General features: G+C 45.5%; 1 protein-coding gene and 1 long non-coding RNA gene across 4 annotated transcripts in view; one reads left to right on the forward strand and one right to left on the reverse strand.

The window, feature by feature from the left end:
• LOC135062528 (uncharacterized) overlaps positions 1 to 13312 on the forward strand; it is a 68613-nt gene extending 55301 nt beyond the window's left edge. The window contains exon 4 of the long non-coding RNA XR_010248880.1: positions 13149 to 13312. This is a non-coding gene — a long non-coding RNA (uncharacterized LOC135062528). The remainder of the gene's footprint in view (positions 1 to 13148) is intronic.
• MCC (MCC regulator of WNT signaling pathway) overlaps positions 1 to 20713 on the reverse strand; it is a 652269-nt gene that overhangs the window by 417531 nt on the left and 214025 nt on the right. The window lies entirely within an intron of this gene.

Here is a 20713-nt window from a genome sequence, read left to right on the forward strand (position 1 = left end):
AGGCGAAGCGGGAGGAGGATTAGCGCAGGGAGCAGAGTACTGTTAGTAACTAAACCCCTTAATCCCAGAAGGATTCAATGATGTTGAGATCAGGGCTCTGTAGGAGCCATATCATCACTTCCAGGACTCCTTCACACTGAAGATGGTTCTTAATGAAATTGGCTGTATGTTTGGGGTTGTTGTCCTGCTGCAGAATAAATTTGGAGCTAATCAGACGCCTCCCTGATGGTATTGAATGATGGATAAGTACCTGCCTGTATTTCTCAGCATTGAGGACACCATTAATCCTGACCAAATCCCCAACTCCATTTGCTGAAATGCAGCACCGAACTTGCAAGCAACCTCCACCATGCTTCACTGTTTCCTGCAGACGCTCATATTTGCACCACTCTCCAACTCTTTGGCGAAAAAAGCATTGTTGATTGTTTGGGATGAATGCACTATGATAAACAAATCCCATATAAATGCAGTTACTACAACACTAAATGACCCATGATCTTCATATAAATTCATGCGCGGAGTGACTTTTTACCAGTGATTTTATCTAAACGTTGCCTATAGTTCCTACAGGCACATGTGCAGATACAGTACGTGTGTGCATGAAAAGTGCAAATGTTTGGCAATACATTCAAAGACTGAAGCTAACAACTGTACGAAAATGCGAGTTCAACTACGAGGAGATCACGCCGCTGCTAATTTTGCGGCACATCTTTCTCCAAATAACAAATACTTTAGGGGCGATCATCCTGACAGGGTCTGCAGCAGGTAAAATCGTGTTTATTCTTAGGATGCCAATGATTCGGTCAGATTTGCAGGTTGAATTTTAGCACCTACAATTTCCTGTTTGTTTATGGTCATTCCAAAACATATCCTAAGGGCAAGCTTAGTCCTCTAATGTCGTCTGTGTGGACTTGCACAGCAAGGTCTTCTCACAAACATCTAGAACAGGGGTTCCCAATCACGGTTCTCAAGGCACACTAACAGTCCAGTTTTAAGGATAGTCATACTTGAGCTCAGTTATTTTTATTTAATCCTCTGTGATCAACCATGGATATTACTAAAACTTGGTCTGTTAGTGTGCCTTGAGGAACGAGGTTGGAACACTGATCTAGAATTAATTGCAGAACTCAGAGATGGAAACATTGTGCAGTTAAAAAGGGTGAGTGGATTTAAACAGTAAACAATTAGGTAAGAGGGTAGAAATAAAATAAGATTTACAGTGCCTCTACAATCTACACCATAAACAGGCAGCCTACACATACCATTATGCAGAGCGTTTACCATTTTACTATACAGTAATCTCAGTTAAACTTTATACGTTGACGGCTCTAAAGGTGGGTACACACTATTAGATATATCTGCAGATCAATTGATCTGCAGATATATCTATGTACGGATCGGGCAGTGTGCTGTGCATACACACAGCCCGATCCGTCGGGGGACTGACGTCATGAACTGGGCGCGCCCGCCCAGTTCACCTGTCAATCACCGCCGGCCGCCGCAGCATGTGTACGGGCGGTCGGACGACCGCCCCGTACACACACAGCGACGGGCCAATATATCGTTAGATATATTGGCTGTCGGCTGTGCTGCGCGGCCGACGCGATACGTCTGTGAACGACGGAGTTCACAGACGTATCGCCCGTACACACTGGCCGACGGTCCCGCGATGTATCGGCCGTTCAAGAGAACGGCCGATACATCGACCAGTGTGTACTGGCCTTAAGAACTATCCCTGTGATTGATGCGGAAGCTTCACTACTGGTTATCGATCATTCTGCAGTCAGTGCTCTAGGAACAAGGTGACTATATGAACATTAAATGTACAAAACAAATGAACGTTATTTTGTATGTAACTGGCTTATTGGGCAAATCACAGGTTTGTGGATCTGTCCCGCTGTCCATCCCGCAGACCGCAGTGGCCTGCGGTGGTGGTGGTGGTGGTGGTGGTTACTGCAGAGGGATTGGGGCATGGCCAGCAGCTCACAGAGCGCTGGCCGTGCTTCCACTGTGACAAAAATGGAAGTTGTGGCTCGCAATTGCATCATTCACGCCACACCTTCTTTTCAACAGAACACGCCCCTTTCAGTCGTCAAACCTCCAGATGTTGGGAGATGTGCGTTAAAGACTAGCAACAAAAAAGTCTACAAAAACAGAACCAAAGTGCCCTTACAGTATCTATCTGTTTGACTGAACAAACTTAAGGGCCCCATACACTTATACGACATGACGGTCCGTAATGTCGCCTAGGATTTCCCTTCAACCTCCCGGCAGCCTCCCAGGCGGCAGGATAGTAAAAGATACATCGTATGCGGTCCTTTTGCATACGATGTATCTTTTACTATCCCAGACATATCAGGAGTGCAGCATTCGTGATATGTCGGATCTAGGGTGATCCGATCCGATGCTCACAGGAACGCGCATCGGATCGTACCGGGTATAAAGCACAAAGAAAATGCCCAATTTCACCCAATATATCAGCCCGAATTGGGCTGAAATCGGGCATTATCGTTCTAGTGTATGAGGCCCTTAAGAAGGTCATTATACAATCTTCTGGTTATCTTTGGGCATAGTTCAGAAAGGGCACAAAGCATAGTAAGAATGCAAGCTTCAAACACATCTGAGAACAGACCCTAGAAAGCTGGGAGACAGAGAATGCTTTAAGTACAAGCTCAGGGGGGATAGCGTTAAAACAGATGCTGGGTTTATAAACATTAAGTTTCCAAACAAATACCTGAATTATCAGTCTCTTCACTTCTAAAAACTATAACACATAGGGCTCCCCCTACGTGCTATAGTTTTAGAAGTATCAAAGCTTGGAGAGAGATAAAGTACACAGCCTGTAAAATGTCAGTTAGAAGCGGATTACTTGGTCATGTATCTCTTTCCAATGTTGGATACATCTCCCCCATAGTGAGATATTGGTGGAAAGTGTGTCCTCATCAGTTTGGAGTAGCTTCACAATTACAGCCTGCTGCGTTCACTCTTGTGTCTGTTTCACGGAGTCGCGACTGCAACACTATTCAAATGCTAGTATCAGCCTTCCTCTTGTGCAATAGCGTATGAATGTGCAAGGACTGAGACACCCACTTTCAGCGGATTTTCATGCTGCAATACTGCCTGTGATTCTTTAGATGCCCCCACAGCGCACACAATTGACAACTGGACTATTCCTATGGCAGGTGCAGTCTCCGTCTTACTATGGCCTCTGTGGAATACATCCACTGTCACCGACATACCCATAACACGCATTTATTATCCCAGTCACCGCCCCGGAGAGTCCAACACATCTGCCTCGTTTCTGATACAGACTGTCCCGGTTGCAATGCATGTGCCATACAGGTTATCGGACATTGGGGGTCATTCCAAGTTGATCACACGCTGCCGATTTTCACTGCGTTGCGATCAGGTCTCTACTGCGCATGCATATGCACCGCAATGGGCACGCGCATCGTACGAGTACAATGCGGATCGTTGCTGAGCTATGGATTTAACGAAGAATCCATACGCACAACCGATCGCAAGAAGATTGACCGAAAGAGGACGTTTATGGGTGTCAACTGACCGTTTTCTGGGAGTGGTAGGGAAAATGCAGGCATGTCCGGGCATTTGGAGGGCGGGTGTGTGACGTCAATTCCGGCACCAAAAAGACTGAAGTGATCGCAAGGGCTAAGTTCAGACCTACTCTGAAACTGCACAAAATGTTTTTGCAGAGCTCGGCTGCACAGGCGTTCGCACACTTGCAAAGCGAAAATACACTCCCCCGTGGGCGGCAACTATGCGTTTGCACGGCTGCTAAAAACAGCTAGCGAGCGATCAACTCAGAATGAGGGCCATTATTTGGCACATGCGCAGTTGCAAATACTCGCTCAGCTATGTGAACATTGCGCGTGCTTTTGAAGTAAGGCCCTTAATGTGTTAACGTGAACAAATGAACAAACACAAAAATGTTAAATGAGTTGACTAAACAGCCTTAAACCATTTAGTTAAAAAGACATTTGCACAGCATTACACGCCAATAACAATCCTAGAGTCCCAGTCTCAGGCAATCAGGATGTACCATGTACCTTATTATTAGCATTATCAGCACCACTTTAATGGAAGGCATTCTCCTAATCACGAGATCATTTCTCCAAAAAAGATTGCTTTCAAAAGATATGTTCTCAAGAGAAATTAAAATAAATAAAACAAAATAAAGATGAAATATAGAACGTTATTTGTATGGTAATAAGGAACTCTGCTTCAAGGGTTCAGTTGGAGCTATAGTGTGTGTATCACAAAGCCATCACATATTTAAAGTTATTGTAGTCACCCAGCATTTGTTCACAGACAAATGAGATAGAACCCATTATTAAGCTCATAAGGCAAAACAGGTCTATGCAAGATCACCCAAAACTTACATAAAGTGAGGTGGCATTTACTATGTTTACAGTATATTAAATCTGATCTCCCTACTATTCACCAACTTGCTAGGTCAGGGATCGGCAACCTCTGGCACACATGCCAAATGTGGAACGTTAGACTAGTTTTGGTATCACCCAGGAGTGTACCAAAAAGCGTCCCCGCAGACCAAACTATAAGCGGATGTTTTAGGCTGCCTATTGCCTCCCTGGTGACCCTGTAGTGCATCTAGACATGGTTGAGGGCCTGTGCTACCACATTATTCACTGAAATGGTATTGGTCCTACAGGGCTCCGATAGCCCTGTAGGACCCCTACAGTCTCAGTAAATGATGTTGGGTTGGGTTTGGAGGAGAAGAGTGTCCTGAGCCTGGCATAGTTTCCGGTTTTCCAAGAGGGCTGGCTCGGATCTGGTCTCTTATCTGCTGGAGCTGAGCTTGTTCTGGGTAGAGAAGCTGGGGATGGAGACAGAGAAGAGGAGTGAAAAGTGGGCAGATCCTGCAGCAGACTTGGTACTTTGTGCTCACTCAGTACTAGATATTTATCTATACAGCAGAGTGTATCAAGCAACCCCAAATTGGTGGAGACCACTGTGTCCCATACACTGTGTTAGCCATGTGGAGGACAATGTACGAGGGCTGATTGAAAAGTAATGAGACAGCATCTGTTTTTCTGTCCCATAGGTAGACATGGCAATGCTATGCTGGTTATTGTGAAGCTCACACACTGATGTGTCTGAAGCTGTGGTTGGACTGCCGTAGTATACGTTGCTTGGTCGCAGCGAGTGGAAGATCTTTGTTCGTTTCATCACCGTGGATGAGGAAGATGTGTCTGAGATTACGTCAGCTGTGTGATTGAATTTTGTGTTAAACTTGGAAAAAGCTGAAATGAGCTGAAATGTTACAGCAAGCATACAGTGGAGAAACAATTATCCGTGCTACACTATTTTGGTGGTGGAAGCACTTTAAAAAGGGTAATGACTGATGAAGCGCGTTCTGGGACACCATGCACTGCAGTTACAGATGTCAACATTGCCAAAGCTGTGGAGATGTTGCAAAATGACATAAGGTTAACTATACGCGAACATTCGGCTTCACTTGGCACCTCATTTGAACGGGTTCAGCATATTGTAGCAAAGGAACTGAAAATGCATTGAAATACTGCAGCACGGATAATTGTTTTTCCACCATATGCTTGCCGTGACATTTCATGAGTTTCATTTACGCTTTTTCCAAGTTTAAACACAATATTCAATCACATATCAACTTCCACTTGCGGTGACCAAAAAAAGGTACACTGATTAAACAAAGTAGACTATGGCAGTCCAACCGGACACATCGATGTATGAGCTTCACAATAACCAGCATATCGTTGCTACATCTACCTATGTGACAGAAAAACAGAGGCAGTCTCATTACTTTTCAATCAGCCCTCTGGGCTGCCAGGGAATCTGCTGATAAGCTTAGTATCTTCTCCAATCATCCTGTGTGTCCATACTACCACCATCCCTCAGCTGTTATATGTTTCCCTACTACTGCTACCCTGAGCCAGCTGTCTTGTTTCTTTACTTCCACTACCATCATCCAGCTGTCATGTGTTTAAACTACTAATATTTCTTCCTTCTTTCTGTCATGTGTCCGACTACTGCTATCCCCATCCCTCTGTCATGGTGGCCTACTCAGCCATCACTTGTCCTACTATTACCTCTACTCAGCTGTCATCTGCATCAGTACTATTTAATTAACGGTAAGTTTGGAATATATATGTATATGGGCAATAAGGGTTTGCGGTTGAATCCTGGAAACGTTTTGATAATTGGTGAGTGGCCCATTTTTTTTATTTATCGATAGATAGATAGATAGATAGATAGATAGATAGATAGATAGATAGATAGATAGATAGATAGATAGACAGATAATCTATCTACTGATCAATCTTTTTAGGGAATTCATTGAGAAAACCATGCCAAGTCAAATAAAAAATGTAGAGGGTATTTGGAAAAAAGAAAAATAACAGAAAGGGATAAATAAATAACAAAAAAAATATGTCTGTACAGTATTTCATAATGTTGACATGAGAATGGCGACATTCTATGTAGACATTCACTGAATGTTAATAATGACAGAATGTTGATGGCTGATATTTGGACAATTTCAGGGTTAGCGTTAGTATCAGCTACAGACAACCGCATGTTCGACATTCACAATGTTGACATTATGGAGTATGTACAATTCCTGTTGGAAACTGCCGTCGTCGGAAAGATGGCAGTTTCCGACTGTTTTAGGTCGGAAAGGAGTTCCGACCTATTCAAATAGGTTTGGGGGGTTTTCCGACAAGTCGGGAATTCCTGACTTGTCGGAAAACATGTGGATTGTCGGAATCCAAGTATTTTGTCGGAAGCGCGGCCAAACTCAGACAGGTTTTAGCCCGTTTCCGACAATGTCAATCCGACTTTAATAAAAGTCAGATTGACATTGTCGGAACATTTGAACACTGACCTGTCAGATCCATCCTGTTGGAAAGGATCCAACAGGAATTGCGTATACCCCTATGTCAATATGGATGCAGACCTCTCATCCATGTCAACATTCTGAAAGCCAACAAATTGCACCACGCCCTTTCGTCATGGTTGTGGCACTCCAGAATGTTTTTGCCATGCAATGTTGAACTTCTACTCTACTCTTCTTTAAATTATACATCTGATAGTTTTTTCCCCCACTTTATGTACTTACCAGTGCAGGCAAATGGTGAATGCAATGCGGAAGGTCATCCAAAAGCTCTTGCCAGCAAAACCAGTTGACTCTGGAGCTTCATGGACCCAACAGGTTGAATGCATTGAGGCATTTCAGGTAACCTGAAGACACTTTATTTAAGGCTCACATAGTAAACTCCATCTACTAGTAGAATTTACGCAGAACTCTTCTTTAACAACCCTGTTTAACAACCAGTTCTCATTACAGTTAGGTGACTGTGGCAATTAGAGCGCATTAATTTGCAATGTGTCCGCTCATATGGAGCATACATATATTTGCAGAGTATTGAATATAAAATGCACTTATATTTTATAACACATGTAATGGTAAATAATCCCTACTTATCCACTGTGTTCTTGGTCCCATCTAATCAATGGGTGGTATTCATGTGACCGGCGGTCGGGAGGCCGACAGTCACATGACCTCCTCCAGCATCCCGACCCCTCACTATCCCGATGGTCGGCATGCCGACCAACAGGAACTATTTCCACTCATGGGTGTCCACGACACCCATAGAGTGGGAATAGAACCCATGGCGACCGTAGGTCGCCTTCCGAGCCTGCAGCGTGGCGAGCCCGCAAGGGGCTTGCTGCATTCGCCCCTCCCCGCCGGGATCCCGGCGTCTGTATGCTGCCGGGATCCCGGCGTCGGTAAGCTGACCGGCGGTCTCCTGACCGCCGGTCAGCCATACTACACCCCTAATCAATAGTGTGCAATTTGTCATGGTAATTGAATGAAGACTGAGCAAAACAAATCCCTTTGCCAAAGGCTGTTTGCACAGGGACGCAGTATACACACTATTATCATACCGTTCTCGTCATACGAAGGTCACGTTACATAAACAGTGTGTGAACCTGGCTGTTTATCTGTATAGTAAACCTGTAATAGAGGAGGACTTCACCATAAAGTTGCTTATACAGTATAACACCTTGTGATAAATAATAGCCATACCCTATTAATATTCACAGTAAAGTGTAATGTTTATTCACAGTAAAGTGTAATGTAAATATGACTATCAAATGGTAATTCAATAATAAAAGGACTATGAGAAGAACAAAGAAAAAAAAACCAACCAGCTCAGTTCTATCTGCAGTAAGGGTCATTGCCCTATGCCGACTATAAGCAGTCACACATATGAACATATCATACCGGGGCAGGTGTAGAACAGATCAGAAGCGTTTGGTCATCTACTATAGTCATACAAAGGCAAACAACATCCCTGGATGACTGTATATTTTCCTTGCCAGATAATGATAGTATTTAGGGCCACATACATATCTGCAGTGCAATGGCATAGCAACTACTTGTTATAGCAAGATACTGACAACAGCAACTTCACAATGCACAATGGTTTCAGTGTGCGCGGACATTAAATAGCATGCATATAAGCTCCTGTAGCCATATATCACAGAAGCCTGATGGTTCATACAAATAAGTACCACTCGATTCATGGCAGCAGAGGGGCGGAGGTGTTAATGGAAACACCAATCACAAGCAGTTTTGCATATAGATAACTTAGATTGCAGGAGAACCGCCCCAGGGCTTTCCAAAATAGTAGGCAATGCATCATAAGGATTCTCTATTCTTATTCTGGCCAACTCTACAGGAATACTCCCCAAACAAGTACGTCTTGGCTTACCCAAGCTCCTGTGCAAGCTTTGCAAATGTACACTGCTGGGGAAACACTTGATCGTTACTAACAAAGCCAGCTTGTTAGTACTGTATGTCTTACAAATGCAATGCCCACAGCCATACTCCTTTCCAGTTTCAGAACCAGACATTGTTGCAGTGGGCAAGGCTGCACGGCTCTTACTACGTGGTCCTGTAGTGGTCACACCCTGACACTTTAAGACACAGTAGGTGGAGCAGCAGCACAGGTCACGTATGTGCACAAATGCCTGGTCTCTTAAGAATGGGAAACATATTTTGCCAGTAGGGCTTTTCTGCGAGGACGTGGTGCGCTTAATCATGTCACTAGATATAAGAACTGTATCTAGTGACAGCATTCAAAGAACAAACTGCAGAACGGATAGACAAAGCGAAAACTACCCTGTGCTATCTCCCAAGCACCTTGTCAGATAAAGGAAGAGCTGTAATAATTGAGATATGAGCTTGAACATGCCCCTTGGGTGTGCCTGTTTGAGTCTTGCTCTTTATGACAATGCAACAGAAATGTATAGATATGCTGATTAGTCAAGGTTCAGTTGTGGATTGGAATTATTATGTAACTTTGACACACAGCCAATTCTTAGTCATATTCACCCTAAGAAGAGGGAGTTTACGCTTTGTCCCATGTTATACAAGAGTTATGTCATGTGTAGGTTTATTATTTCTTAGTGAAAGCAAAGATGCTGCCATGCTGCTTCCACCCAAGATTGCAGGTACTACTGGAAGTGGGTTTGGAGTCACAGGACATCTTCCATCACCACCCACGTTAGCATACCGTACTCCTATTGGGAGTTTTAAAAAAAGCAGTTAGTAAAAGTACATGGTTTAATGCAGGGGATAATGGGTACAGTCACTAATAGGTGGCAGGAGAAAGTATCACATGCTAGGGCAGATGTATTAACCTGGAGAAGGGATAAATAAGTGATAAAGCAGTGATAAGCGTAAGGTGATAAACTCAACAGCCAATCACTACGGATTTGAAAAATGAAGGTTAGGAGCGGACTGGCTGGTGCGTTATCACCTTGCACTTATCACTACTTTATCCGTTCTCCAGGCTTAATACATCTGCCCCTCTGTCACATAACACCTGTGTGGAATTTGTATGTTCTCCTCAGTTTGTTTTGGTTCCCCCAGGAGGGTTCTGAATGACACATCAGGCTACCTCCCGCTTGCTTGCACCTCATGTCATCTGTCTATCGACCCTTCCCACTAGATTGTTAGCTCTTCAGAGCAGGGTCCTCTTTCCTCTTGTTATCCAAGCCTCTTCTCGACACATTTCATTCGCAGCTCTCCCCTACTCAGCGACCATCTTTACCGCTTTTTCTCCTGCTGGTAAAGGCTCATCTCCATCTATGGCCACCAGCCCCTAGTACAGTGTTTCCCAACCGCGGTCCTCAAGGCACACTAACAGTCCTGGTTTTAGTGATATCCAGGCTTGAACACAGGTGACTTAATTAGTACCTCAGTTATTTTGATTTAACCATCTGTGCTGAAGCCTGGATATCACTAAAACCTGCACTGTTGGTGTGCCTTGAGGACCGCGGTTGGGAATGCCCGCCCTAGTAGTACGATGATCACTCCCTCACTACTTACATCTTAGCTGTATTATGTCTTGAGAATGTGTGGTGCTCCTTGTTACCTGTACTCTATTTTTGTTATTTATTTACAGTAATGCTAAGTTTTGTCTCCCTGTACTGTCCTTTGTACAGCGCTGCGAAACACGTGGCGCCTTATAAATAAAATGTAATAATAATAATAATAATAATAATAATAATAATAATAAATCAACAGATAATAGATCAACAGTCAATATGTCGACACCACATGGCCGACATGCATTAGGTCGACAGGTACAAAAGGATGACACACTTTCCCCCAACTTTTTCATCATTTACCATCCAGGTGGACTAAGGTAGGGAATTGTAGTCTGCGATGTAGCGGAGTGAGCCTGCGAGGGTACACGTTTCCATCAATTTAGCTTATATATGGTTAAATATACAAAAGGACAATAAAAAAATAAATTAAAAAAAAAAGGGAGTGGGGGAACATTGACCTTAGACAATCCCCAAACAGTTTTGCAAGTTTCTCCCCTCTCGTACAGATAGTTTACTGTCACACAGCGTTCGAAGAAGTTGTGTTTTTCCCATGCGTCATAAAAATGCCTACTTCAAAAGGTAAAGCAATGTGTTAACTTATATTTTTTAGTTAAATTGTACAAAACACCCACCAAATCTTTCTGTATGCTAACAGAGGTTTACTGGGCAGATTGTATGTCATGTGCATGTGTGTTTGAATGGCACAAAAGATTTAGTGACGGTCGTGAGGATGTCATAGATGATGAACATCCCAAAAGGCTTTGAGAAAATTGTTCAAATTGACCATTGACTCAGCATCCGAATGACAGCAGAAATGGTAAACATCGACAGGAAACGGTTAGGCAAGTTTTGCATCAGGATCTTAACATGACAAAAGTTTGTGCCAAGATGGTTCCAAGGCAGCTCACTGTTGAGCAGGAAGAAAATCGAAAGCAAATTTGTACAGACATTTTGAAACAAATTCAAGCAGATTCACATTTCTTTTTTAGATAAAGTTATTCCTGTGATGAAACATGACTCTTCCAGTATGATCCGGAGACTCTTTAATATCAAGGATGCTATTTTAGCAGACTGGGTACCAGGAGGTGCAACAGTGAGTCAACAAAAAAAAAATGTTCTATAAACTTTGCGGGAACAAATCAGAAGAGGCCAGAGTTGTGGAACAATGGTTTCATCCTTCATCAGGACAACGCACCAGCTAACACAGCTCTCATCGTGAAGCAGTTTTTGGCTGAGAAACAGATTGCAGTGCTAGAACACCCTCCATACTCGCCAGACCTAGCACCGTGCAACTTCTTTATTTTCCTTAAAGTCAAATCTGTACCCAAGAGAACCCATTTTGCATAGGTTACTGAGGTAAAGAAGAAAAAACAGAGCTTTTGAGACCGATAATGAGCTATAGTACGGCTTTGACCAATGGAAAATAAGAATGCAGCGGTGTGGATGCAGAAGGGGGAGTACATAGATGGGGAATGGAGTTAAAATCCATTTAATATAATTGAACGTAAATTATAGCATCAGTCTCATTATTTAATAGCTACACCTCGTACGAATAAAAAAATACTAATTGTAACAGTGAGAAAATATTTCCAAATCAGATGTCCCTGAAGCATCGTGTTGCTTAACAGATACGTAAGTGTTACAGTACTGTGGCCTGAATGCTTCAATCTTACTTGCACAGATGGAGCTGCAAACGTGCACTCCCAGCGGGAATAGGCAATCCGGTCGCCTAGCCCTACTAAGGGAGTGCACAGAGATGCTCCCATTGTAGTGAATGGAGCACGCCCAGTCACAGACTGAGCCACGATTAGTGTGGCTCCATCTGTACGTAGAGTAATATAGCTACATTTTACATATGAAAACCATATCAATTATTTATCAATAATAGACCTCTGAGCAGAGGTGTCACCAGGTGTGGTGTCACCCAGTGCGCACTCTGTACTCTCCCTCCGGCAAGGTCGTCAGAAAAGGGGGGTGGCCTAACAAAGGGGCGTGGTCTCACAGGGGGTCTCCGTTTCTTTACTCCAGGGGAGTGTCCAGCATACCCGGAGATGCTGGCTGCCCCCAGAGACTTGTCTAAGTGCAGTGCCGGCTCTTCATTTGTGACAAGAGCAGGTGAATATCACACTGCAGCTCCCGGCTTCTGTCACTGCAGGCGAGCAGACACTTTTGAGGGCCGCAACCCCCGCACCCCGGCTTGTGATGCCACCAACTCAGAGTGCTACATTTAAACATTAATATACAAAATGAATATAAAATCATCATGACAGATCTATATACAGAATTAATCAGATTGAATTCTACTGCATGAAATAATATTGAACAGCCTTTATGTTCTCACTGGTATCTAATAGAATCCGTACAAAACTACAGATATGATAATAAGCATAGTATATAAACTTTATGGCAATGATACATGGTACTTTATTTAAGTCTCCATGACTAATCCCAGAATGATGACTGTAGAAAAAGGACTAACTTCCCCCAGCAATGGTAAAAAAAAGATCTATGCACTCTTTAGCAAAAAATTACTGTAGAACTTCCAAAGTGTCCCCAATCTGTTCTGAATTCTCCATTCGGAAAAATGTGTTGGTAATTTTAGGCAGTGCCACACTGGACGTTATTTTAAACGATTTCCCTCATTTTCACCCTTCTGAGCGACATTGTTTGTGTGAACGATGAATGATGTGCGCTCCCGCGTCAACGAAATAGCCTGTCGTCTGTCTTTGCAGATCAATTTTGTCTAGATCATTGACAACATGGAGCTCTATCTCAATCATGATCATTCATCCAGGATTCCGGGAAGTTCAAGGGAAAATAATGAACAATATCGTTCATATCGTCCAGTGTGGCACGACAGTGATATAAATGTGGCTTGTACAATACACTGTTTAATTAGGGTTATTTTGCTTAATAAATAACTACTTACCACTTCCGCTCTGAAGTTCATTGCCATTACTGGAGGTATATATGTTAAGCCCAGTGGATCTGTAGATAATTTGCCACACAAATAACATACAAAGATTATATGATCTGATTGAGTATAATGGAGAATTTGCACACAATATATTGTATGGCTGCCCCATCCAGTGACCAGCAAAGGGACAAAGTTCAAACTTCTGCTGAAGAACAGCCGGTGTCCGAAACAGAAGAACATAGAACTCAGTGGATAGGTGGTGGATGGGGGGAAGGGAAAGGGGTTGTCTCAATATGTACTTGTGGAATAATGATCTTTAATATTTAATTGCTCTGTAAAAGACTTGGTGGGCAATTGATAATGTTAAATACATTGTACACAATGGGGTCTATTCAATTGATGTCTGATCCTTTCCGACGGAAAGGATCCGACAGTTCAGTATTCAATTTGAGGCCAAATCCGACAGGTTTTGGCCGTTTGACAATGTCAATCCGACTTTTTTTTAAAGCCGGATTGACATTGTCGAAAACGGAACTAAAAACGTGTCGGATTTCTCCGCAAGTCCAACAAAGCACATGGACCCGTGGCTAATCCGCCGATCCACGTGTTTTCCGACAAGTCGGAAAAACGTCAGCCCTGTTAGATAGGTCGAATCATGATTCGACCTAAGAAAGTCGAAAACTGCTGTCTTTCATACTAGACGGCAGTTCCGACTAGAATTGAATAGGCCCCAATGAGTACAAATGAGCTGAGATAATAAGAATTTACTCACCGGTAATTCTATTTCTCGTAGTCCGTAGTGGATGCTGGGACTCCGTAAGGACCATGGGGAATAGCGGCTCCGCAGGAGACTGGGCACAACTATAAAGAAAGCTTTAGACTACTGGTGTGCACTGGCTCCTCCCACTATGACCCTCCTCCAGACTTCAGTTAGGATACTGTGCCCGGAAGAGCTGACGCAATAAGGAAGGATTTTGAATCCCGGGTAAGACTCATACCAGTCACACCAATCACACCGTATAACTCGTGATACAATACCCAGTTAACAGTATGATAACAACTGAGCCTCTCAACAGATGGCTCAAAAATAACCCTTTAGTTAAACAATAACTATATACAAGTATTGCAGACAATCCGCACTTGGGATGGGCGCCCAGCATCCACTACGGACTACGAGAAATAGAATTACCGGTGAGTAAATTCTTATTTTCTCTGACGTCCTAAGTGGATGCTGGGACTCCGTAAGGACCATGGAGATTATACCAAAGCTCCCAAACGGGCGGGAGAGTGCGGATGACTCTGCAGCACCGAATGGGCAAACTCAAGGTCCTCCTCAGCCAGGTTGTCAAACTTGTAGAATTTAGCAAATGTGTTTGACCCCGACCAAGTAGCTGCTCGGCAAAGTTGTAGAGCAGAGACCCCTCGGGCAGCCGCCCAAGAAGAGCCCACCTTCCTCGTGGAATGGGCTTTGACTGATTTAGGATGCAGCAGTCCAGCCGCAGAATGTGCAAGCTGAATCGTACTACAGATCCAGCGAGAGATAGTCTGCTTTGAAGCAGGTGCATCCAACTTGTTGGGCGCATACAGGATAAATAGCGAGTCAGTCTTTCTGACTCCAGCTGTCCTGGAAACATAAATTTTCAGGGCCCTGACTATGTCCAACAACTTGGAAGCCTCCAAGTCTTTAGTAGCCGCAGGCACCACGATAGGTTGGTTCAGATGAAAGGCTGATACCACCTTAGGGAGAAATTGGGGACGAGTCCTCAATTCTGCCCTATCCATATGGAAAATCAGATAAGGGCTTTTACATGACAAAGCCGCCAATTCTGACACACGCCTGGCCGAAGCCAAGGCCAACAACATGACCACTTTCCACGTGAGATATTTCAATTCCACGGTTTTAAGTGGCTCAAACCAATGTGACTTTAGGAAATCCAACACCACGTTGAGATCCCAAGGTGCCACTGGAGGCACAAAAGGGGGCTGAATATGCAGCACTCCCTTAACAAAAGTTTGAACTTCAGGCAGTGAAGCCAGTTCTCTCTGGAAGAAAATCGATAGAGCCGAAATCTGGACCTTAATGGAACCCAATTTAAGGCCCATAGTCACCCCTGACTGTAGGAAGTGCAGGAAACGGCCCAGCTGAAATTCCTCCGTTGGGGACTTCCTGGCCTCACACCACGCAACATATTTTCGCCCTATGCGGTGATAATGGTTTGCGGTTACTTCTTTCCTAGCTTTAATCAGCGTAGGAATGACTTCCTCCGGAATGCCCTTTTCCTTCAGGATCCGGTGTTCAACCGCCATGCCGTCAAACGCAGCCGCGGTAAGTCTTGGAACAGACAGGGCCCCTGCTGCAGCAGGTCCTGTCTGAGCGGCAGAGGCCATGGGTCCTCGGAGATCATTTCTTGAAGTTCCGGGTACCAAGCTCTTCTTGGCCAATCCGGAACAATGAGTATAGTTCTTACTCCTCTTCTCCTTATTATCCTCCTTTGGTATGAGAGGAAGAGGAGGGAACACATAAACCGACCCACGGTGTCACTAGAGCGTCCACAGCTATCGCCTGCGGGTCTCTTGACCTGGCGCAATACTTTTCTAGCTTTTTGTTTAGGCGGGACGCCATCATGTCCACCTGTGGCCTTTCCCAACGGTTTACAATCATTTGGAAGACTTCTGGATGGAGTCCCCACTCTCCCGGGTGGAGGTCGTGCCTGCTGAGGAAGTCTGCTTCCCAGTTGTCCACTCCCGGAATGAACACTGCTGACAGTGCTAACACGTGATTTTCCGCCCATCGGAGAATCCTTGTGGCTTCTGCCATCGCCGTCCTGCTTCTCGTGCCGCCCTGTCGGTTTACATGGGCGACCGCCGTGATGTTGTCTGACTGGATCAGTACCGGCTGGTTTTGAAGCAGAGATTTTGCCTGACTTAGGGCATTGTAAATGGCCCTTAGTTCCAGAATATTTATGTGCAGGGAAGTCTCCTGACTTGACCATAGTCCTTGGAAGTTTCTTCCCTGTGTGACTGCCCCCCAGCTTCGAAGGCTGGCATCCGTGGTCACCAGGACCCAGTCCTGTATGCCGCATCTGCGGCCCTCTTCAAGATAAGCACTCTGCAGCCACCACAGCAGAGACACCCTTGACCTTGGAGACAGGGTTATCAGCCGATGCATCTGAAGATGCGATCCGGACCACTTGTCCAACAGGTCCCACTGAAAGGTTCTTGCATGGAACCTGCCGAATGGAATTGCTTCATAGGAAGCTACCATCTTTTCCAGGATCCGCGTGCAGTGATGCACCAACACCTGTTTTGGTTTTAGGAGGCCTCTGACTAGAGATGACAGCTCCTTGGCCTTCTCCTCCGGGAGAAACACTTTTTTCTGTTCTGTGTCCAGAACCATCCCCAGGAACAGTAGACGTGTCGTAGGGACCAGCTGTGACTTTGGAATATTTAGAATCCAGCCGTGCTGTTGTAGCACCTCCCGAGATAGTGCTACCCCGACCAACAACTGCTCCCTGGACCTCGCCTTTATCAGGAGATCATCCAAGTACGGGATAATTAAAACTCCCTTCTTTCGAAGGAGTATCATCATTTCTGCCATTACCTTGGTAAAGACCCTCGGAGCCGTGGATAGACCGAACGGCAACGTCTGGAATTGGTAATGACAATCCTGTACCACAAATCTGAGGTACTCCTGGTGAGGATGGTAAATGGGAACATGCAGGTAAGCATCCTTGATGTCCAGTGATACCATGTAATCCCCCTCGTCCAGGCTTGCAATAACCGCCCTGAGCGATTCCATCTTGAACTTGAATTTTTTTATATATGTGTTCAAGGATTTCAAATTTAAAATGGGTCTCCCCGAACCGTCCGGTTTCGGTACCACAAACATTGTGGAATAGTAGCCCCGTCCTTGTTGAAGTAGGGGCACCTTTACTATCACCTGTTGTGAATACAGCTTGTGAATTGCCTGTAACACTGCCTCCCTGCCTGAGGGAGAGGTTGGTAAGGCAGATTTGAGGAAACGGCGGGGGGGGGGGGGGGGGGGGGGGGGAAGACGTCTCGAATTCCAGCTTGTACCCCTGAGATACTATTTGAAAGATCCAGGGATCCACCCGTGAGCGAGCCCACTGATTGCTGAAATATTTGAGACGACCCCCACCGTACCTGGCTGCGCATGTGGAGCCCCAGCGTCATGCTGTGGACTTAGAGGAAGCGGGGGAGGACGTTTGCTCCTGGGAACTGGCTGTATGCTGCAGCTGTTTCCCCCTACCTCTGCCTCTGGGCAGAAAGGACGCGCCCTTAACCCGCTTGCCCCTATTGGGCCGAAAGGACTGTACCTGATAATACGGTGCTTTCTTTGGCTGTGAGGGAACATGGGGTAAAAATGTAGACTTCCCAGCTGTTGCTGTGGAAACGAGGTCCGAGAGACCATCCCCAAACAACTCCTCACCCTTATAAGGCAGAACTTCCATGTGCCTTTTGGAATCTGCATCTCCTGTCCACTGCCGAGTCCATAACCCTCTCCTGGCAGAAATGGACATTGCACTAATTTTAGATGCCAGCCGGCAAATATCCCTCTGTGCATCCCTCATGTATAAAAGTGCGTCTTTAATATGCTCTACGGTTAGCAATATAGTGTCCCTGTCCAGCGTATCAATATTTTCCGACAGGGAATCTGACCATGCAGCTGCAGCACTGCACATCCATGCTGAAGCAATAGCTGGTCTCAGTATAACACCTGTGTGTGTATATATAGACTTCAGGATAGCTTCCTGCTTTCTATCAGCAGATTCCTTGAGGGCGGCCGTATCCAGAGACGGTAGTGCCACCTTCTTTGACAAGCGTGTGAGCGCTTTATCCACCCTAGGGGATGTTTCCCAACGTGCCCTATCCTCTGGCGGGAAAGGGTACGCCATTAGTAACCTCTTAGAAATGACCAGTTTCTTATCAGGGGAAGCCCACGCTTCTTCACACACTTCATTTAACTCCTCAGATGGAGGAAAAGCTACTGGTAGTTTTTTCTCTCCAAACATAATACCCTTTTTTGTGGTACCGGGGGTAACATCAGAAATGTGCAACACATTTTTCATTGCCTCAATCATGTAACGTGTGGCCCTACTGGAAGTTACATTAGTCTCATCGTCGTCGACACTGGAGTCAGTATCCGTGTCGACATCTGTGTCTGCCATCTGAGGTAGCGGGCGTTTTAGAGCCCCTGATGGCTTTTGAGACGCCTGGGCAGGCACAGGCTGAGAAGCCGGCTGTCCCACATTTGGTATGTCGTCAAACCTTTTATGCAAGGAGTCGACACTGTCGCGTAATTCCTTCCACAGCACCATCCACTCAGGTGTCGACCCCGCTGGTGGTGACATCACATTTATAGGCATATGCTCCGCCTCCACATAAGCCTCCTCATCAAACATGTCGACACAGCCGTACCGACACACCGCATACACACAGGGAATGCTCTGACAGAGGACAGGACCCCACAAAGCCCTTTGGGGAGACAGAGAGAGAGTATGCCAGCACACACCAGAGCGCTATATAACACAGGGATCGTACTATAAATGAGTGTTTTCCCTTATAGCTGCTTATTTTATATATACTGCGCCTAAATTTAGTGCCCCCCCTCTCTTTTTTACCCTTGTGTAGCTTGACAACTGCAGTGGGAGAGCCAGGGAGCGTACTTCCAGCGGAGCTGTGAGGGAAAAATGGCGCCAGTGTGCTGAGGGAGATGGCCCCGCCCCTTTTCCGGCGGACTTCTCCCGCTTTTTCTGGAATTCTGGCAGGGGTATTTTTACACCTATATAGCCTTCCTGACTATATATGGTGTAGATTTGCCAGCCAAGGTGTCTTATATTGCCCTCAGGGCGCCCCCCCCCCCCCCCCCACCAGCGCCCTGCACCCATCAGTGACCGGAGTGTGAGGTGTGCATGAGGAGCAATGGCGCATAGCTGCAGTGCTGTGCGCTACCTTGTTAAAGACTGAATCTTCTGCCACCGATTTTCCAGAACACTTCTTGCTTCTGGCTCTGTAAGGGGGCCGGCGGCGCGGCTCCGGGATCGAACACCAAGGTCGGGTCCTGTGGTCGATCCCTCTGGAGCTAATGGTGTCCAGTAGCCTAAGAAGCCCAAACTATCACCAGTTAGGTAGGTTCGCTTCTTCTCCCCTTAGTCCCTCGCTGCAGTGAGTCTGTTGCCAGCAGATCTCACTGCAAAATAAAAAACCTAAATATACTTTCTTTCTAGGAGCTCAGGAGAGCCCCTAGTGTGCATCCAGCTCAGCCGGGCACAAGATTCTAACTAAAGTCTGGAGGAGGGTCATAGTGGGAGGAGTCAGTGCACACCAGTAGTCTAAAGCTTTCTTTATAGTTGTGCCCAGTCTCCTGCGGAGCCGCTATTCCCCATGGTCCTTACGGAGTCCCATGGTCCTTACGGAGTCCCAGCGGAGTCCCAGCATCCACTTAGGACGTCAGAGAAATGTCATATCTTAACTAAACTCTAAAATGCAGTGTAAAAAAATAAGAATTTACTCACCGGTAATTCTATTTCTCGTAGTCCGTAGTGGATGCTGGGAACTCCGTAAGGACCATGGGGAATAGCGGGCTCCGAAGGAGGCTGGGCACTCTAGAAAGATCTTAGACTACCTGGTGTGCACTGGCTCCTCCCACTATGACCCTCTCCCAAGCCTCAGTTAGGTACTGTGCCCGGACGAGCGTACACAATAAGGAAGGATTTTGAATCCCGGGTAAGACTCATACCAGCCACACCAATCAGACCGTACAACTCGTGATATGAAACACAGTTAACAGTATGAAACAATAGAGCCTCTCAACAGATGGCTCAACAATAACCCGATTTAGTTAACAATAACTATGTACAAGTATTGCAGATAAACCGCACTTGGGATGGGCGCCCAGCATCCACTACGGACTACGAGAAATAGAATTACCGGTGAGTAAATTCTTATTTTCTCTAACGTCCTAGTGGATGCTGGGAACTCCGTAAGGACCATGGGGATTATACCAAAGCTCCCAAACGGGCGGGAGAGTGCGGATGACTCTGCAGCACTGAATGAGAGAACTCCAGGTCCTCCTCAGCCAGGGTATCAAATTTGTAGAATTTAGCAAACGTGTTTGCCCCTGACCAAGTAGCTGCTCGGCAAAGTTGTAAAGCCGAGACCCCTCGGGCAGCCGCCCAAGATGAGCCCACCTTCCTTGTGGAATGGGCATTGACAGATTTTGGCTGTGGCAGGCCTGCCACAGTATGTGCAAGCTGAATTGTACTACAAATCCAACGAGCAATAGTCTGCTTAGAAGCAGGAGCACCCAGCTTGTTAGGTGCATATAGGATAAACAGCGAGTCAGATTTTCTGACTCTA

Source organism: Pseudophryne corroboree, chromosome 1 (genome assembly GCF_028390025.1).
Source record: "Pseudophryne corroboree isolate aPseCor3 chromosome 1, aPseCor3.hap2, whole genome shotgun sequence".
In the NCBI taxonomy this organism is placed as follows: domain Eukaryota; kingdom Metazoa; phylum Chordata; class Amphibia; order Anura; family Myobatrachidae; genus Pseudophryne; species Pseudophryne corroboree.